Source organism: Apodemus sylvaticus, chromosome 16 (assembly GCF_947179515.1).
Source record: "Apodemus sylvaticus chromosome 16, mApoSyl1.1, whole genome shotgun sequence".
Taxonomy (NCBI): Eukaryota; Metazoa; Chordata; class Mammalia; order Rodentia; family Muridae; genus Apodemus; species Apodemus sylvaticus.
The window spans coordinates 87,290,076-87,309,696 of NC_067487.1; the positions used below are offsets into that span (position 1 = coordinate 87,290,076).

Below are 19,621 nucleotides of genomic sequence, written 5' to 3' on the forward strand. Positions count from 1 at the left end.
TTTCTATTAGTTTCAGTGTGTCTGGTTTTATGCAGAGGTCCTTGATCCACTTGGACTTGAGGTTAGTACAAGGAGATAAAAATGGATTGATTTGCATTTTTCTGCATACTGACCTCCAGTTGAACGAGCACCATTTGTTGAAAAGGCTACCTGTAAGTAGCTGTCTTCAGACAGCCCAGAAGAGGGCATGAGATTTCTTTATGTGATTGCTGGGATTTGAACTGGTTCAACTGGAGGTCAGCATGCAGAAGAATGAGAATTGATCCATCCTTGTCTCCTTGTACTAAGCTCAACTCCAAATGGATCAAGGACCTCCACATAAAGACAGACACTCTGAAGCTAATAGAAAAGAAACTCGGGGATACCCTTGAGGACATCGGTGCAGGGGGAAAGTTCCTGAACAGAACACCAATAGTGTATGCTCTAAGATCAAAAATTGACAAATGGGACCTCATAAGATTGCAAAGTTTCTGTAAAGCAAACGACACCATCAAAAGGACAAATCGGCAACCAACAAATTGGGAAAAGATCTTCACCAACCCTACATCAGATGGAGGGCTAATATCCAATATATACAAAGAACTCAAGATGTTAGACCCCCAGAAAACCAAATAACCTATTAGAAAATGGGGTACAGAGTTAAACAAAGAATTCTCACCTGAAGAACTTCGGATGGCGGAGAAACATCTTTTAAAATGCTCAACTTTATTAGTCATCAGGGAAATGCAAATCAAAACAACCCTGAAATTTCACCTTACACCAGTCAGAATGGCTAAGGTTAAAAACTCAGGAAACAGCAGGTGTTGGCGAGGATGTGGAGAAAGAGGAACACTCCTCCACTGCTGGTGGGGTTGCAAATTGGTACAACCACTCTGGAAATCAGTCTGGCGGTTCCTCAGAAAACTGGGTACGTCACTTCCAAAAAATCCTGCTATACCACTCCTGGGCATATACCCAGAGGATTTCCCCACCATGTAATAAGGATATATGCTCCACTATGTTCATAGCAGCCTTATTTATAATAGCCAAATGCTGGAAAGAAACCAGGTATCCCTCAACAGAAGAATGGATGCAAAAAATGTGGTATATATACACAGTGAAGTACTACTCAGCCATTAGAAACAATGAATTCATGAAATTCTTAGGCATATGGATGGAGCTGGAGAACAACATACTAAGTGAGGTAACACAATCTCAAAAGATAAATCATGGTATGCACTCATTAATAAGTGGATATTAGCCTGGAAAACTGGAATACCCAAAACATAATCCTCACATCAAATCAGGTACAAGAAGAATGGAGGAGTGGCCCCTGGTTCTGGAAAGACTCAGTGTAGCAGTATAAGGCAAAACCAGAACAGGGAAGTGGGAAGGGGTAGGTGGGAGACCAGGGGGAGGGAAGGGGGCTTATGTGACTTTCGGGGAGTGGAGGACCAGAAAAGGGGAAATCATTTGAAATGTAAATAAAAAATATATCGAATAAAAATAAATCTGACAAAAAACATTAAAAAAAAAAAAAGAAAGAAAAGGCTATCTGTTTTTTCCACTGGATGGTTGTAGCTCCTTTGTCAAAGATCAAGTGACCATAGGTGTGTGGGTTTATTTCTGGGTCTTCAATTCTATTCTATATATCTACTTGCCTGTCACTGTACCAATATCATGCAGTTTTTAACATTATTGCTCTGTAATACTGCATGAGGTTGGGAATACTGATTCCCCCAGATGTTCTTATACTGTTGAGTATAGTTTTACCTATCCTGGGTTTTTTGATATTCCAGATGAATTTGAGAATTGCTCTTTCTAAACATGGAAGATTTTTCCATCTTCTGAGGTCTTCGAATTCTTTCTTCAAAGACTTGAAGTTCCTTTCATACATATCTTTCACTTGTTTGGTTAGAGTCACACCAAGATACATTTTATTGTTTGTGGCTATTGTGAAGGGTGTCATTTCCCTAATTTCTTTCTCAGCCTGCTTATACTTTGAGTATGGGAAGGCTACTGATTTGCTTGAGTTAATTTTATATCTAGTCACATTGCTGAAGTTGTTTATCAGCTGTAGGAGTTTTCTGGTGGAGGTTTTTTTTTGGGGGGGGTTGCTTAAATATGCTATCATATCATCTACAGATAGTGATAATTTGACTTCTTCCTTTTCAATTTGTATCCCTTTGGCCTCCTTTTGTTCTCTAATTGTTCTAGCTAGAACCTCAAGTACTATATTGAATAAGTATGGAGAGAGAGTGCAGCCTTGTCTAGTACCTGATTTTAGTGGGATTGCTTCAAGTTTCCCTCCATTTATTTTGATGTTGGCTACTGGTTTGCTGTATATTGCTTTAATTATGTTTAGGTATGGGCCTTGAATTCCTGTTCTTTTCAAGACCTTTAACATGAAAGGATGCTGAATTTAGTCAAACGCTTTTTCAGCATCTAATGAAATCACCATGTGTTTTTTCTTTGAATTTGTTCATGTAGTGGGTTACATTGTTGGATTTCTGTAAATTGAACCATCCCTGCATCCCTAGGATGAAGCCTACTTGATCATGGTGAATGATCATTTTGATGTGTTCTTGGATTTGATTGGCAAGAATTTTTTTTTTTTAATGAAGACCATCTTCATTTACATTGCCAATGGTAAAACCTTTCCCAATTTTCCCCCTCCCCAAAGACCCCCAACCCCTCTTCCCACTCCCTGTCTCCACATATATGCCCCTCCACCCAACACACTCCCACACCCCCCCCCCCCTTGGTTTCCCTTTGTTGGGGCCTCCACTGAGCCTTAACCTGATCAAGGATCACTCTTCCCACTGATGCCCAATAAGGCCTTTCTTGCCACATTTTTGGCTAGAACCATGTATACCCCTTGGTTGATGGTTCAGTCCCTGGGAGTCTTGGGGAGTCTGGGTGACCAAAGTCATTGTTCTTTCCATGGGGCTGTAAACCCCTTCAGCTCCTTTGGACCACCCTCCAGCTCCTCCATTTGGGACCCCATGCCCAGTCCAATAGTTGGTTGCTAGCCTCTGTATTTGTAAGGCTCTGGCAGGGCCCCTCTGGAGACAACCATGGCGTGCTCCTTTTGGTATACACTACTTGCCACAGTGTCGGAGTTTGGTGACTGTTTATAGGATCCCCAGGTAGGGCAGTCTCTGGGTGGCCTTTACTTCAGTCTCTGCTCCACACATTGACTTCTTATTGCTCCTGTGAGTATTATGCTCCCTTTCTCAGAGGAACCAAAGCACCCTCACTTAAGTCCTCCTTATTCTTGAGCTTCCTGTGCTGGGTGAATTGTAACTTATTTATTTTGAGCTTTTGGGCTAACATCTGCTTATTATTGGGTGGATACTATGTGCATTCTTTTGTGATTGGGTTACCTCGCTCAGGATGACACTTTCTAGTTCCATCCATTTGCCTAAGAATTTCATGAATTCATTGTTTTTAATAGCTGAATAGCACTCCATTGTGTATATACACCACAGTTTCTGTATCCATTCCTCTGTTGAGGAGCATCTGGGTTCTTTCCAGCTTCTGGCTATTATAAATAAGGCAGATAAGAGCATAGTGCAGCATGTGTTTTTATTACATTTGAGAGCATTTTCTGGGTACATGCCGAGGAGTGGTATAGCTGGGTCCCCAGGTAGTACTATGTCTAATTTTCAGAGGAATCAACAAACTGTTTTCCAGAGTTGTTTTACCAGCTTGCAATACCACCAACAATGGAGAAGTGTTCCTTTTTCCCCACATCCTCTCCAGCATCTGCTATTCCCTGAGTTTTCATCTTAGCCATTCTGACAAGTGTAAAGTGGAATCCCAGTGTTGTTGTGATTTGCATTTCCATGATAACTAAGGGAACTGGACATTTGTTTAGGAGATTTAGAGCCATTCAAGTTTCCTCAGTTTAGAATTCCCTGTTTAGCTCTGTACCCCATTTTATAATAGGGTCATTTGATTCTCTGGAGACTAACTTCTTGAGTTCTTTGTATACACTGAATATTAGCCCTCTATCGGATGTAGGGTTAGTAAAGATCTTTTCCTAATCTTTGGTTGCCGTTTTGTCCTATTGACCATGTCCTTTGCCTTACAGAAGCTTGGTTGGCAAGAATTTTATTGAGTATTTTTGCATCGATATTCATAAGGGAAATTGGTCTAAAGTCCTCTTTTTTTGTATCTTTGTGTGGTTTTGGTATCAGCAAAATTGTGACTTCATAGAACTAGTTGGGTATGTTCCTTCTGTTTATATTTTGTGGAATAGTTTGAAGAGTATTGGTGTTAGGGCTTCTTTGAAGGTCTGATAGAATTCTGCATTAAAACCAACTGGTTCTGGGCTTTCTTTGGATGGGAGACTGTCAATGACCACTTCTATATCTTTAGGGGTAATGGGACCATTTAGATTGTCTATCTGATACTGATTAAACTTTGGTAATTGGTATCTGTCTAGGAAATTGTCCGTTTTATCCAGATTTTCCAGTTGTGTTGAGTATAGACTTTTGTAGTAGGATATGATAATTTTTTTAATTTCCTCAGTTTCTGTTATTATTTCTCCCTTTTCATTTCTGATTTTGTTAAGTTGGATACTGTCTCTGTGCCCTCTGGTTAGTCTGGCTAAAGGTTTATCTATCTCATTGATCTTATCAAAGAACCAGCTCCTGATTTTGTTGATTCTTTGTATAGTTCTTTTTGTTTCAACTTAGTTGATTTCAGCTTTGAGTTTGATGATTTCGAGCCTTCTACTCCTCTTGGGTGTATTAGCTTCTTTCTGTTCTAAACTTTCAGGTGTGGTGTTAAGCTGCTAGTGTATGCTCTCTTCAGCTTCTCTTTTAGGCACTCAGGGCTATGAGTTTTCCTCTTAGCACTGCTTTTATTGTGTCCATAAATTTGGGTATGTTGTGCCTTCATTTTCATTAAATTCTGAAAAGTTTTTGATTTCTTTCCTTATTTCTTCCTAGACCAAGGCTGAGACCATCACTGAGTAGAGCATTGTTCAGCTTCCATATGTATGTGGGCTTTCTGTTGTTTTTATTGCTATTGAAAACCACCCTTACTCCATAGTGATCTGATAGGAGGCATGGGATTAGTTCAATCTTCTTCTGTCTGTTGAGGTCTGTTTTGTGACCAGTTATATAGCCAATTTTGGAGAAGGTACCATGAGGTGCTGAGAAGAAGGTATATTCTTTTCATTTAGGATGAAATGTTCTATAAATATCTATTACATTCATTTGGTCCAAAACTTCTCTTAGTTTCACTGTGTCTCTGTTTAGTTTGTGTTTTCCTGATCTGCCCATTAAGGAGAGTGGGCTGTTGAAGTCACCCACAATTATTGTGTGCAGTGCAGGGTGTGCTTTAAGCTTTACTAAAGTTTCCTTTACAAATGAGGGTGCCCTTGTATTTGGAGCAGAGATGTTTAGAATTGAGAGTTTTTCCTGGTAGATTTTTTTCTTTGATGGGTATAAAGTGTCCTTCTGTGTCTTTTTTGATGATTTTTGGATGAAAGTCTATTTTATTAGATATTAGAATGGCTACTCCAGCTTGTTTCCTGGGACCATTTTCTTGGAGAACTATTTTCTAGCCTTTTACTCTGAGGTGGTATTTGTCTTTGATACTGAGATATGTTTCCTGCATGCAGCAAAATGTTAGGTCTTGTTTATATATCTAGTCTGTTGGTCTATAGCTTTTTATTGGGGAATTGAGTCCATTGATATTAGGAGATATTAAGGAATAATGATTGTTGCTTCCTGCTATTTTAATGTAATTTTTATGTTTGTGTGGTTATCTTCTTTTGAGTTTCTTGAAAGAAGATTAATTTCTTGCTTTTTCTTGTGTGTAGTTTCCCTCCTTTTGTTGGTGCTTTCCACTTTTATCCTTTGAAGGGCTGGATTTGGATAAGATAATGTGTAAATTTGTTTTTGTCAATGAAATACCTTGGATTTTCCATTAATGGATATTGAGAGTTTTGCTGGATATAGCAGTTTTGGTTGGCATTTGTGTTCCCTTAAGATCTGTATGACATCTGCCCAGGCTCTTCTGGCTTTCATAGTCTCTGGTGAGATGTCTGGTGTAATTCTGATAGGTCTACCTTTATATGCTACTTGACCTTTTTCCCTTACTGCTTTTAATATTCTTTCTTTGTTTAGTACATTTGGTGTTTTAATTATTATATGACAGGATGAATTTCTTTTCTGGCCAAATCTATGTGGAGTTCTCTAGTTCATGGGCATCTCTTTTCTTAGGTTAGGGAAATTTTCTTATATAATTTTGTTGAAGGCATTTACTGGCCCTTTAAGTTGGAAATCTTTATTCTCTTCTATAGCTATAATCCTTAGGTTTGGTCTTCTCATTTTGTTGTGGATTTCCTGGATATTTTGGGTCAGGAGCTTTTTCCATTTTTCATTTTCTTCGGCTCTTGTATCAATGCTTTCTATGGTATCTTCTGCTTCTGAGATTCTCTCTTCTATCTCTTGTATTCTCTTGTATTCTTGTTGATGCTTGGATCCATGACTCCTGACTTCTTTCCTAGGTTTTTTATGTTCCAAGTTGTTTCCTTTTGTGATTTCATTATTGTTTCTACCTTCGTCTTTAGATCCTGGATGGCTTTGTTCAATTCTTTTACCTGTTTGGTTGTGCTTTCCTATAATTCTTTAAGTTCTTCTACCTGTTTACCTGTGTTCTCCTGTATTTCTTTAATGGAGTTAGTTATATCCTTCTTGAAGCCCTCCATGAAGCCCTCCATCAGCATCATGACCTGTGATTTTAAATCCAAATCTTGTTTTCCTGGTGTGTTGATATATCCAGAATATGCTGTTGTGGGAGATTTGGGTTTGGATGGTGCCCTCTTGCCTGGATTTCTGTTAGCAACATTCCTACATTTGCCTTTTTTCATATGGTTATCTCTGGTGTTAGTTGATCCTGCTGCCACTGGTAGTGCTTGCCCCTCCTGTGTGCCTGCAAGCCTATCTCAGCAACCCTGGGTGACATGATTTCCCCTGGCACAGATTGCTGTGGCACAGTCGAGTTCCTGAGTGTAGGCCAAGTCCTGATAGGGTGTGTCCCAAGTGATCCTTTTCTCTGATGATCCTTGCCTACCAATCTGCTGCACAGTCACAGAAGCAAAGATGGTGGCCGAGACCCACACTCTTGTAGTTGTATTTGGGTATGTCTCTCTATGGGCCCAATCAACTCTGGGTACAGACTGTGCTGGCTGTCTCCTCTGCTCTGCTGTGTGTATTGCTGGCTTCCTGAGCCACTTGGAGATGATGTGCTGTGGCAGAGGATGTTCCCAATCCAGAGGCAGAAACCAGAAGGCTCCTGCTAGAGGCCTTCGGACAGGATCCTCTAAGCTGCAGAGCTGGTCTCACTTGTGCTGGCTGCCTCCTCTGTGCTGGCTGCTGAGTGCTAAAAAAAAAAAGCTCCACACAGTCTTTATAAATTCTTGCATATTAAAATTTCAATCCACTTAAAATATTCAATATCTTTTGAAATTCAAAGTGTTTTTATAATTTAAAGTCTCTTAACTGTGGGCTCCACTAAAATATTTTTCCTTCAAGAGGGAAAAATATCAGGGCAGTCACAATCAAAAGCAAAAGCAATCGCTAACTATCCATTGTCTGGGATCTACTTATGATCTTCTGGGTTCGTCCAAGGGAAGTCACTTCTCCAGCTCTGCCCTTTGGAGCACACTCCTTGTCTCCTAGGCTCCAGCTGCCTGTACTCCACTCCTGCTGCTGTTCTTGGTGGTTGTCTCATGGTACTGGAATCTCTAAAATACTGCTATCTTCTGCTGCAACTAGGCTTCACCAATAGCTCCCTCATAGACTCTCTTCGTGGTACCGAACCTCAACTCCTTTGCATGACCCCTCAGTCCTGGGCTGTCAATTGCAACTGAGGCTGTACCTTCACCAATGGCCTTCTGTAACCTCTCACAGTACTGAGCCTCAGCTGCTCTTCATGACCTGTTCATGCCTTCAAAACCAGTACTACCTGGGTGACTCTCACACATTACCAAGTCCAGCCACAGCACAAGATTCAACCTTGGCTGCCTCTGGAATACAGCCTATGTGCTCTCAGAAAACACTTCCCAAAAGATTTCATCTCAATGATGCTGGTCTCTTCTTAATCACCACTAATTTCTTAGCTCTAGCTATCCAGCATCAATAGTCCCAGTAGTGCAAAGCTTTCATTTTAGTAGCTTGTTAATCACAGCTGATTCTTCAGTTCTAGCTAACCAAATCCAAGGAATCTTCACAATCAATATAGGAATGTCCCTGATAAGAGACTTTAATCTTCCCTCTGAATTTCACAAGCCAGAGCTCCATTTTCTGTACTGTTCTTAACATTATCTTCCAAGCTCCTACACAATATGCCACAGAGCTCTTAACATTCTAATGGCTCTTCTAGAAAAAAGTTCCAGAGTCCTTCCCAGTCCTCCCCAAAACATGATCAGGTTGTCATAGGAATACCCCACTATGCTGGTACCAATTTGTTTTAGTCAGGGTTTCCATTTCTGCACAAACAACATTACCAAGAAAGAAGTTAGGGAGGAAAGCGTTTATTCAGCTTACACTTCTACATTGCTGTTCATCACCGAAGGAAGTCAGGGCTGGAACTCAAGCATGTCTGGAAGCAGGACCACATACAGAAAAATGTTACTTACTGGCCTGCTTTCCCTGGCTTGCTCAGCCTGCTTTCTTATAGAACTCAGGAAAGCCAGCCCAGGGATGGCACCACCCACAATGTGCCCTCCCACCCTTGATTACTAATTGAGAAAATGCCTTACACCTGGGTCTCATGGAGGCATTTCCTCAAGGTAGGCTCCTTTGTCTGTGATAACTCCAGCTTGTGTCAAGTTGACACACAACACCAACCAGTACAGAGGGTGAGCTTTTTTTTTTTTTAGAAAAAAATTATTTATATGTGTGTTAGCTCCTGTGTGAGCTTTTGTATACCATATATATGCAGATGCCCTCAGAAGCAAGGAGTGTTAAAACTCCTGGAACTGGAGTTGCAAGCAGTTGTCAGCTGACATGAGTGGGAACTTGAACCCAGGTTCAAGAGCAATACAGGCTCTTACCCACTGAGCTATCGCTGATTTAAAATCTAGTCAAACCATTTATGGTATAATTACTGTTGCTATATAATGTGTTTTATAGTTGTTATTTTAATAAATATCTGTAGATAGTCTTGGGCTTTTATGAATATATATATTCATAAATATATATTATGAATATATATAATTATATATATATGGATTCTTTAGAAAATGATTCAAATCGCTCTCATGATCATTCATCACACCAGGTTCTCTGTTAAATATTGTATATAATTATCTGATAAGATCCCTTCATAGCCTTAATTTATTTATTCCTCTATCACTTAGGAAACAGTGGCTCAGAGAGGTTAGATAACCTAAATGAGCTACCCAACCAGTAAGATGGAAGTAGGATTTACCTAGGTTTCCTGAATAGTCTGTGACAGTGATATGTTCTGCAAGTGCTGAGTCTTTTCTTGTAATATTAACAACTCTGAATTTTGCAGTTTATAAAGGAATTACTGAAACATCATTATTCAAGTCAGGAAATGATCACTGTAGCAAGTAGTTTTGAATATATACAGTTTTCCTATTGATCCTATTGCAATTCTGTGACCTGAACTGTGATCAGTTATGTGCAAGATTATATGAAACCTTATACTATCTCATAATTCCATACAAAGCATTTTATTTAAACATCTTTTCTTTAAAACTGATGATTATCACATAAAGTCTGCTGATGTTTATTTTATGCCATTTATTTGATGAATGGTTGATATTTTAGCTTCTCTAAAATCCTTGAGATACTTAATAAAGAGTCAGTAAAAAGATGTTGTACTTGTAGTATTAGTCTAGGGCTAGTATCACCTAAATTTACCATTTTGAGTGTATCTATAAACCTTTTCTGTCAGCCAGTAAAAATGGCAAAGAACATTGAAAAAAAAAAAGAAAAACAGGGCTGTTTGACATTTGAAAGCTGCACTATTTTAACCTTTATTGCTAATGTTGAGGACCCTACAACACTGATGCACACTGAAGAAGTACTGCTTCCTTTGTCAAACATTACGAAGTTTGCATTTCTTTTTTGCCATGTATTTCCTTAGTATAACCCTGCTCAGTAATATGTGAATATGATCTCTTGTAACATCTGTTGAAAAGCTGAAAATGAAATAAAATGTATGAAACACTCTAAGCTGAACAGTTGACAACTATTGGAAACCTGCTTACTCTGGTTGCCTTTGTCAGTCCTTGTTGTTACTGGAGAAGATTTTCCAAGCATGTCTTAACTTTTATGTAATTGGGGCCTGTATTTAACTTAGATTTAAATTATGACTTTAAAATATAATGTACTTCATTACTAAGGCCATGCATGCAGTGATATTTAGTGAAGACATTTGTAGGTTCTAAAATTACTTTTAACTGAAAATATTGAATGTTTAGTGTACTCCTGTGTGGGAAACAATACCTAGTATTTTTCTAGAACCAATATGTGGTTGAGCAGCCTTTTCCATTTTTTTTTCCCACCCATCTAAGGTGAGGTGGTCACTGGAGCTGTTATCTTTATAAACAGAGGGACATATTAGAGGTGGAAAGTAGAAGAATAATTTGACCATGTCTTTTTGTTTTAGTGTTTAAGGGCAAACTTGGAAATCTTTCCGTGGCTTTTGTAAAGTGCCCTTTAGTAACCTAATATTACATCTTGCCTCACTTCCCCTGGATGCTTTTCTGAACCACTTTCTCTTACTATTTTCCAGAATACTAAAATTTACAGGGTTTACTTTTTCTTTCTGACCTTTCTCACATCTTTAATTCTTAGGAGGCTTTAAGGGGAAAACTACAAGTTGGGCTAGTTAGTTTTCTGTTGCTGTGATCAGACACGATGACTAAGTAAAGTCAAAAAAAGGAGGAATGCGTTTGGACTTACAGTCACAGAATGATAAGGGTCCATTATGGTGGAGGTACTTAGTAGCAACTGGCTAGCATGGCAAAGGAGCAGGAGGCTGAGAGAATACATCTTCAACATCAAGCAGAAAGAGTGAGCAGAGCATGGTCTGAGTCTTTAAGTTTTCAAAGCCTGCCATTAGTGACATACTTCTAGCAAGGGTTCATCTCCAAAACCTCTGTAATTTGTCATTCAAACTGCCACATGGACAATTGCTTATTTCTTTTCATACCTTATTTAAAGGGCTTTAGCATCAGTAATAGCATCTTGAGCCTCAATGAGAACAGCTAGAGGTTTGGGCATCTGATAAGTGAAGCTTTTTACTACAGAATTGCCATAATGCAAATAAAAGCAAGTATTATCCTGAAACAGAGAAGCCATGATCAAATGGCAGATAAAGCAGGTTATGAAGTTTAATCAAAATTTGCTTATTTCTGGATACATTCAACTTGGCAGTTAAAACAACTACTACTTGCATAATTATTGATACAATTATAAAGTCTGTATTCAGAATCAAATGTGTATTAGATTTTATGGCAAATGCGTTTATTGGATAACATATTAGTTTGCTTACTCCAAAACTGAATTTGTCCTAACAAAGTAAGTGATTATGTTCCTAAGCAATATTCTGTCTGCTATGTAGGTAGTATTAAAAGATCCAAAACTCTTATGTAATTTAGATATATCTAAATTCAAAATACTTACTATCAATTGTTGCATACTTAAATTTCAGTTTTAATAAATTAATAATGAGCACAAATAAAATTGCAGATATTTTATAAACTCTGATTAAAGTCAGTATAAGAATAGTTGTGATGCATAATTTCTCATCAGTTTTATTTCTGTACGAATTCTAACAATTATTTTGACTTTTAAAATAGCTTATATGGAATGTCTCTATAGAAGACTTTGCTATTAGGATATAGCAGTCAAAGTTATTTCTGATTAGAATCCAACTTGGATAGTCTAGGCTAAAAATGAATTTCTTCAGGGACAGTGTGATGGTTTTTATATGCTTGTCTTATGTAGTGGCACTATAAGAAGGGGTGGTCATGTTGGAGAAGGTGTGTCACTGTGGGTGTGGGCTTTAATTCTTTGCCCCAGCTGCCTGGAAGCCAGTCTTCTCTAAGGGGCCTTCAGATGAAGATCTAGAATTCTGTGCTTCTCCTGCACCATGCCTGCCTAGACACTACCATAAGCAATTAAATGTTGTCCTTATACGAGTTGCTTTTGTTGTGGTGTCTGTTCACAGCAGTAAAACCCTAACTAAGACCGACAGTAAACAGATCATAGATAACTCACAAGAATTTAGCAGAAGGAATCTTACGCTTTGTTGCCTGGAATATTCTACAGCAGTACGTGGAGCATCTCAATCCAGCTAATCCAGTGCTACAACCACAGCTCAGCATTTAGTTCTCTTAGGGCCTGGTACTAGAAGCTGCTACCATCAAATCTCTTTCTTGGCACTTCTGTCCTTATGCATAGAGGCCTCCTTACATTGTTCATATACAAGCTCATCTTAACAATGACAAAAAGATTTAATTTTATTTATGTGAATGTGTGTGCCTGGGTGTAGGTATATACTATGTGAGAGGAAGCCCTCAGTAGACAGAAGAAGGTGTTGGACCTGTTGTTATAAGCAATGCCAAATTGCCTGCTGTGGGTTACTAGGAACTAAACTAAGATGTTCTGGAAGAACAACAAGCGCTCTCAACCGCAGCCTTCTCTCTGAATTCTCCAAGTATAGCACATTTGACTGGCCAGTGTAACTAACATGACACACTCATCCAGAGACTGTAGAATGTATGGGGTCATTTCTGTTCAAACCACCACACCAGGCACCTTGAATCATGTTTGGTTTATGAGATGACTTTGGTAAATAGGAAATATTTTTATTTTAATAACCATATACATATATATGCATATATATGTATATAGTACATTAAAGTATATAAGTGGCACTTTAAACTCATCATATCAATATTTTTGCTTAAGACAAGGCTATATTATGAGTTTAAATGGAAATCCATTTTAAAATTAATAATCATGATATATTTGTAGCAACGTTTAAAATAATATGTAAATGATCTACAGAAAACTAAGATTTGGTGCTATGTTCCAGTTGGTAATTCTTATATTTTTATGTACATTCTGAATCAGTGGGTGTATTTGATATGAGTTATTTTTTATCGGGAAGTCTGGATGAGGCTTGTATTCTGCCTTTCTTATTATAAACTTCTAGCTGTTGTTGTTGCTATGGTTAGGTGTTTTACTGTCTCTGCCTTAGGTTCCCTGGGGTGGAGCAAAGCCTAGTAGTTAAGTCTTGAGCAGGCACTCCTAGGTAGTGGAAACACCGTATGATCTGAAAAGCCCACTCAGTTGGAGCACAACATTCAGTGAGGATGACAACCACAGCAGTGGCTGCTGAGGGAGTCAGTGAGTAACATCCTTGCCTATTTCTGAGAATGGGGGTCCCTTCTCCCTGGCCTGCAAGCTCAGAATTGCTGTAAAGTTTATTCCTATCTCCATGGTTACTATTCTGATTTATCTGGGGTGCAGAAGCCTTCCCTACCCCTTTTATTGAAGATCTCACAGCTTCCTCATGCCAGGAGCCAGAGTATGCTTATTAGGCTTATTGGAGTATGTCTCTACTAAGTCACTGTGCTGTTTTTGTCAGGAGAAAAATCGTTTTCAGTGAAAACTCGGAGATCTCAAGTACCTAACTTCTTCCAAAGAAAAGACAGTTATAGCAGTTAAGAAGAAATGAAATATAAGTTATATTTTCTTTAAGAAGTGTTCTAACAAGGTTTTTTATGGGGGTTATAAAATATCTGAGTTGTCTTCCATCTCAAGCTCTATTTGACACAAGTTAAAAGAAAATGAAAATAATCCACTGTGAGAGGCACCTTGAGTGGGAAGACAGTACACAGTGTTGATTATGGGATGTGGAGAGCTCAACAGTTAAGGAGAGAATTCCACTTTTTTAAGGATCCCCAGTTATGACCTCTGTGTTGGCTGAATGCATCCTGAGTCTTTGCTCAGATGTCATTACTTGGGTCTGAGGCCTCATTTGTCAAACACTGCTCACCAGCACGTCCTCAATTCTAACCCCAAGCCAAGGGGCCAGGATGACTCTCCTAGTTGTCTTGTGTCTTTAAGAAAACATGGATTTACATATGTCTTTTGAAATATGGTAACTAACTGCATCAGTCACTCTATAACTTGACTTTCTTCTCAAAAAGTATTGTCATTCCCTTAATTATCAACCTAGAATAGCAGTATAGATTTCTGAATTTATGTACGTATTTGAGGGTTTCAAATTTATTCTTTGAAGTTTTCAATGATGAAAATGATTTAGTGCAGTTTGTATTATGTTAAACTGTTCTTTAAAAAAATCCAACATGCAGTTTTAGAGATGTAGAGATGTTTAGAATCTGGCATTACCACTGCCATCGTTCACTAACTTCATGGCTTCAAAGGGTTATTTAAGGCATGTACTGGAGAGGGGGCCTAATCATTGCTGTTATTTTGTTAGTCAAAAAGTGACATCCTGGAGCAGTAGACCTGCCATCCTCTGCTGCTTACAGTACACAGTGTGTGTCCTGTATTACAGGACACAGAGAAAGTTAGCAGTCTGGAGATACCAAGCACCACTAAGAAGCACCACTAGGGAGCACTAAAGGATCTCAGCCCAGGCGCCTGGTCAGGTTTCAGGTTTCAGGTTTCAGGACGGGCTTCCTGTGGAGGAGGGCGGGAGCCCAGCTCGACCTCGTCCCGCCCACCTTGTGTGCCTGTGCGTCACTCTGTAGGGTCAGTTTAGGCTGGGAACTGAAACGCCAGAGGTTGAGTTCGACCCGGAAAGCCATCATCCCCTAAACCAAGCTGAGGTCTCCGGCCAGTCGTTACACTCTGAGTGAGTACTGACTTGGGGCGCTTTGCTCTGAAGTCGCGCCTGCCTGTCATGGGCCCAGACCGTGCCTGGGTTACAACCTTAAAGCCAGTTCCCGGCTGAGGACACATTCTCTTACTGCTGTTATGACTCAAGTTGGCATTTCTTTCCAGATAGGCTCTAAATTTGAAGGAAATTACTCCCCTGCCCATAACACTCGAATGATCTTTTTAGCTGGGAATTTCTCTGCTGGCCATACATGAAGGATTACAAAACAGTTTTGCGTCCCCTGGATCTCATTTTGAAAGAACAGCAACAGCTGTTTAATGATTTGGCTTGACACTTTCTGATCTTTAGCGTTAAATGCCCCCCACTCCTCTTGCTCTGAAGGCCTGTGGCTCCCCACCCCCACCAAGCCCCTAGTCCATTACTTGTGTTTCTGAGAATGAGCTCATTGTGTGTGACCTTTCTGTGTACCTTGACACATACTGGGTGTGGTGGGGCAAGTGTTGTAACATGTTTTAGCTATGTTTCTCTGAGTACAACCCGAGACTGTGGAAAGAGAGCATCATTGATAGAAACTTTACCTTGTCGAAGAACACAGTGAAATCAGAGATTTCAGAAAGTCTTCTGCAGTGTTAGGGCTCCGCATTCTCCAGTTGTTTATACTCTCTGAGTTCATTATTCCTGCTGTGCTCCTTGAGAAAATGAGGCAGAAAGTTTATGCACCCTCCTCATTCAGTGCTACTTGGGAGCCAAGGGGTCTGAAAGAACAGACCACCCAACCTGTTCATCAATGAGAGGGATGCTTACTCAGCAACTCTGGAAACTTCCTGCCATTCAAGATATTTTTCTAGAGGAAATTTCTACCTTGAAGAGTAGTTCCATAAGGCCTGTACCCCTCAAAGGTATTTTTCTCATGGGAATGAATTTGACTTTTGTGCAACAATTCTCCAGTATCTGAAATGAGTATTAAGTTTCACTGGGATGTGGTAAGCGGTGCCAGTTGGGTTCTAAGAGGCATAAAGTGCTGACATAAAATGGCAAAGGCTAGCAAATTAACTTTAAACTAGAAAACTCGAATTAAAGACTGACAGATAAGGAAGGGAGATGGCTATTAAGGTAAGAGCCCAAAAAGGGAATCTCTCTCTCTCTCTCTCTCTCTCTCTCTCTCTCTCTCTCTGTGTGTGTGTGTGTGTGTGTGTGTGTGTGTGTGTGTGTGTGTGTTTTCCTTACTGAGCACACCAAGGTGTAAAAAAGGAGAGAGAAGCTTGTGGATAACTAGAATCACTTGCCTTGGAATCTCATGCATTTCCTACCTTTAATGACCCATTTGTTTCCGTCTAGTTTCTGACTTCATATTTGGCATCTAGCTTCTGGAGGTTGTGGGCCTTTAGCTAGATAAAGAGAATTCCAATAAGTTTTGCTTAGTTCCTTACACACAATGATTCACATACATTTTGTCCTATTCTTTTTAGAATTTATAGTTGGTAGTAGTCAGGTTTTATTGCCAATCCCTTTGAAATACTCTTTAAGGTTTGGATTTTTAAAATTGTGTGTGTGTGTGTGTGTGTGTGTGTGTGTGTATGCATACCTATGGAAGCCACGGACATTGAACCACAGATGAATTTACAAATGGTCGTATGCTGCCATATCTGGGAACCCACCTGAACTCAGATCCTTTTCAATAGAATGGCACCTGCTCCTAATCAGTGAGCTATGTTTCCAGCCCTTGCAATACTTTTAAAAACATAAAAAATAAAAAAATATATATAGGTTGAGCCTGACTATGGAGGTGCATGCCTTTAATTCAAGCACTTGGGAGACAGAGCCATGCAGCTCTCTTATGAGTTCAAACTCTTCTGGTCTACATAGTGAGTTCCAGGACATCTAGAGCTATATAGTGAGACCTAGTTTAAAAAAAAAATAAAATAAGTAAATAAAATGTAGTATGGGTGACCCCAGTGAACTAGAGTTTAGAAAGTTTGACAGTCTACGAAGGAAGCCTTTGTGTTCTATCCAGCAAGCACATATAAGGCAGATAGAGGAGGACTGCTGTAGATTCAAGGCCATCCTGGTTTATATGCAAGTTCTAAGCCAACCAAGGCTACATAGTAAGACTCTATCTTTAAGAAATCTAATATTTAGGTTTATTTGGGGCATGGGATGTTCATATATTAGGAAAAAATTCACATCTGCTTTTATTGAATCCACAGAGTTAATTGCATATAATTTGCATCTGTTTTGTACACTCCATGGTCACTGCATATTGGTTGTGTGAGAGGAATAGTAAAGGGACTGTTGATATGAGACTTTCTTGTGGATATCAAGAGTGATGAATGTAGCTATATCTAATAATGTTCCTCTTAGACACAGCGATCTGTGCTTTAGTGAACAGGTTTTCAGAGAATATGGGTCACTAGAGTCAGTCCCAATTAACCATGACACTTACACATAATGCAACTTCTTAGAATTGATTAAGGCAGTGTTTAATTAAGTGTGGACTGGAGAGTATCTGCATTAAATTCCCATGGGGTAAATTTTGTTAAGCTTTCTCTTGAGAAGTTGTTCAAGCCCTCTCTCTGGCCACCTAGTTATGGTCACTGAATAATCTAAATCTCTAGATAAATTCTTATACTTATTGATAGTTTGATGATCACTGCTATGAGTAGTGAATGAGATGGTAAAGAGACAACCTGTAAGCATCTGGCCTTCACAGCCTTCACAGTATAACATTAGCCAGCGTTAGAGTTCTGAACCATGCAGAAGCAGTGTATGCGGTGAACCAATTTTCCTTAATATTTAGACACACTCTGTGATAGAGGGAGATTTCTCATACAAGTCATTTAAATAACCAGCTCCAAGAATATCCCGAAGAGTGGTGAGGAAAGCAAGAGGGAGCACTGGTCTGCAGAGAAATGGCAGCATATCTTTGTTCTACTTCGTTGTCAGCAATGTTAAAAGCATGGCAAGAGAAAGTTGCAGAATATAGAATTATTAGTCAGTTTTTAGTTATGTGTACTTTTTCTATGTTATACATGAACATGACAAAAAATCATTTTACATGGTTCAGAGAATAGCAATCATTAGTCACATACTATAATCTTTTAGAGGTGTTCCTTTTTAATAAGAAACAATTCAAAAATGTACTCAGTTCAGAGGGCTGAACCTACAAGAAGGAACAGAAACCCATGGCCATAATTTATACTGCCCACAGCTCTGACTTCTCTTTACGCGTCTCCATCTCTTTTTCTCTGCTGTAGTTAGATTAACGTCTACGGCTGTCTTGTGTCCCTTGTGTCTGTGTCTGTGTTTGTGCAGCTCATACTTTATCTATGCATGCCGTGACGTCGTCACTCTTCCTTTGTCTCTGAACTTAGAACAGTGTAAAGTCTGCTTTAGATTACTGTGCTGTATTAGGTTCTTAAAGAACACTGGGGATAGTGTTTACAGGTGTTGGCTTTCACTAAGAGTGAAACATCTAACTTGAACGTTCTTCAGGGAACACTGTTGTCCAGGAGTTGTAGACCTATACCTGCTAGATATTCCTAAAATATCCTGCCTGTGATCATTCATGTTTTATGTGTATAGATGCCTGTGCTTGAAATTCCTGGGCCACATGGAGAAAGAGATTTAATTTTTGAATATTCAATGTCATAGCTATGGCTTTTGTCTTTGTCACAGTGTGTTTTTAAATTCCTGGTCATCCATTGCCCATGGCAGGGAATTTTGAGATGGTGTTCAGTATGTGCTTGTGGCTAATATGTTCTTAATATTTCCTAGTTTTATGCCGATAACTCCACACACGGATTCCTTTGATTTTGAGTGGCTGGGTTCCCAGATCCAGCTGTCTGGTCTCTTTGTAACATCATTGTGAGCAGATTATCTTCCAGTGTGCGCAGGGGAGGTTTCAACAGCTACTAGGCTACATGATTCACATAACATTTCATTTATTCTTCTCAGTATATTCATAAAGTGAAGGTATATTAAGGCATATTAATATATTTTAATCTAACATTATAATATTACACATATTATATATAAATATTAGACATATTTATAAATGAAGAACCAGATTTCCAGAGAGTTTAAGTGTGTCACAGAGAGCAAGATTCACCTTGATTCTGGCTATTGTTTGTTAACAGATCTGATAAAGTCCTATACTTAGTTTATTTATAAATTATATGCATAACTAAGCAAAACTTGTATCTAAATTTAAGTAAGCACTGGAAATCAACTTAAACTTTTATTGTTGTACCTATTGTGTTAATTTTATTTATTTATTTATTTATTTATTTATTTATTTATTTATTAGTAAATGAAGTTCATGTCTGCTGGTTGGAATCAGAAAATCTGCTGGTTAATTTTGTGTCAGCTTGATGCAAGCTAAAGTCATTTGAGAGAAGGGAGCCTTAATTGAGAAAATTCCCCCATAAGACTGTCAAACCTCTGGGGCATTATTTATATTAGTTATTGATGAGAGAGGGCCTTGTCCATTGTATATGGAACTACAATGGGCTGGTTGGTAGTTCTGTGTTCTCTCAGAGAGCAGAATAAGCAAGCCATGAGGAGCAAGCCAGAAAGCGTCATTCCATGAACTCTGCTTCAGGCTCTGCTTTCAGGTTTTGTTGAGTTTTTGCTTGTCTTCCCTCAATGTACTGGGACATGGATAAATAAGCTACATAAAATCTTCCCTCCTCAGCATGCTTTTGGTCTTGGTGTTTCATCTTAGCAGTAGTAACCCTAAGGCAGAAGATAGTAACTTAGTTGGTCTTCT

The 19,621-nt window shown here is 39.0% G+C and overlaps 1 protein-coding gene across 9 annotated transcripts in view; it reads left to right on the forward strand.

Annotated features, from left to right (window-relative positions):
- Nucleotides 1-19,621, forward strand: part of Cast (calpastatin) — a 124,148-nt gene that overhangs the window by 29,965 nt on the left and 74,562 nt on the right. The window contains exon 1 of one of the 9 annotated variants that reach the window (XM_052159577.1): nucleotides 14,749-14,868. The exons of the other annotated variants lie outside the window; for them this stretch is intronic. The gene's annotated coding sequence lies outside the window, so the exon portion shown is untranslated. Of the gene's footprint in view, nucleotides 1-14,748; nucleotides 14,869-19,621 lie in introns of those variants that run through there. 9 annotated transcript variants of the gene reach the window in all.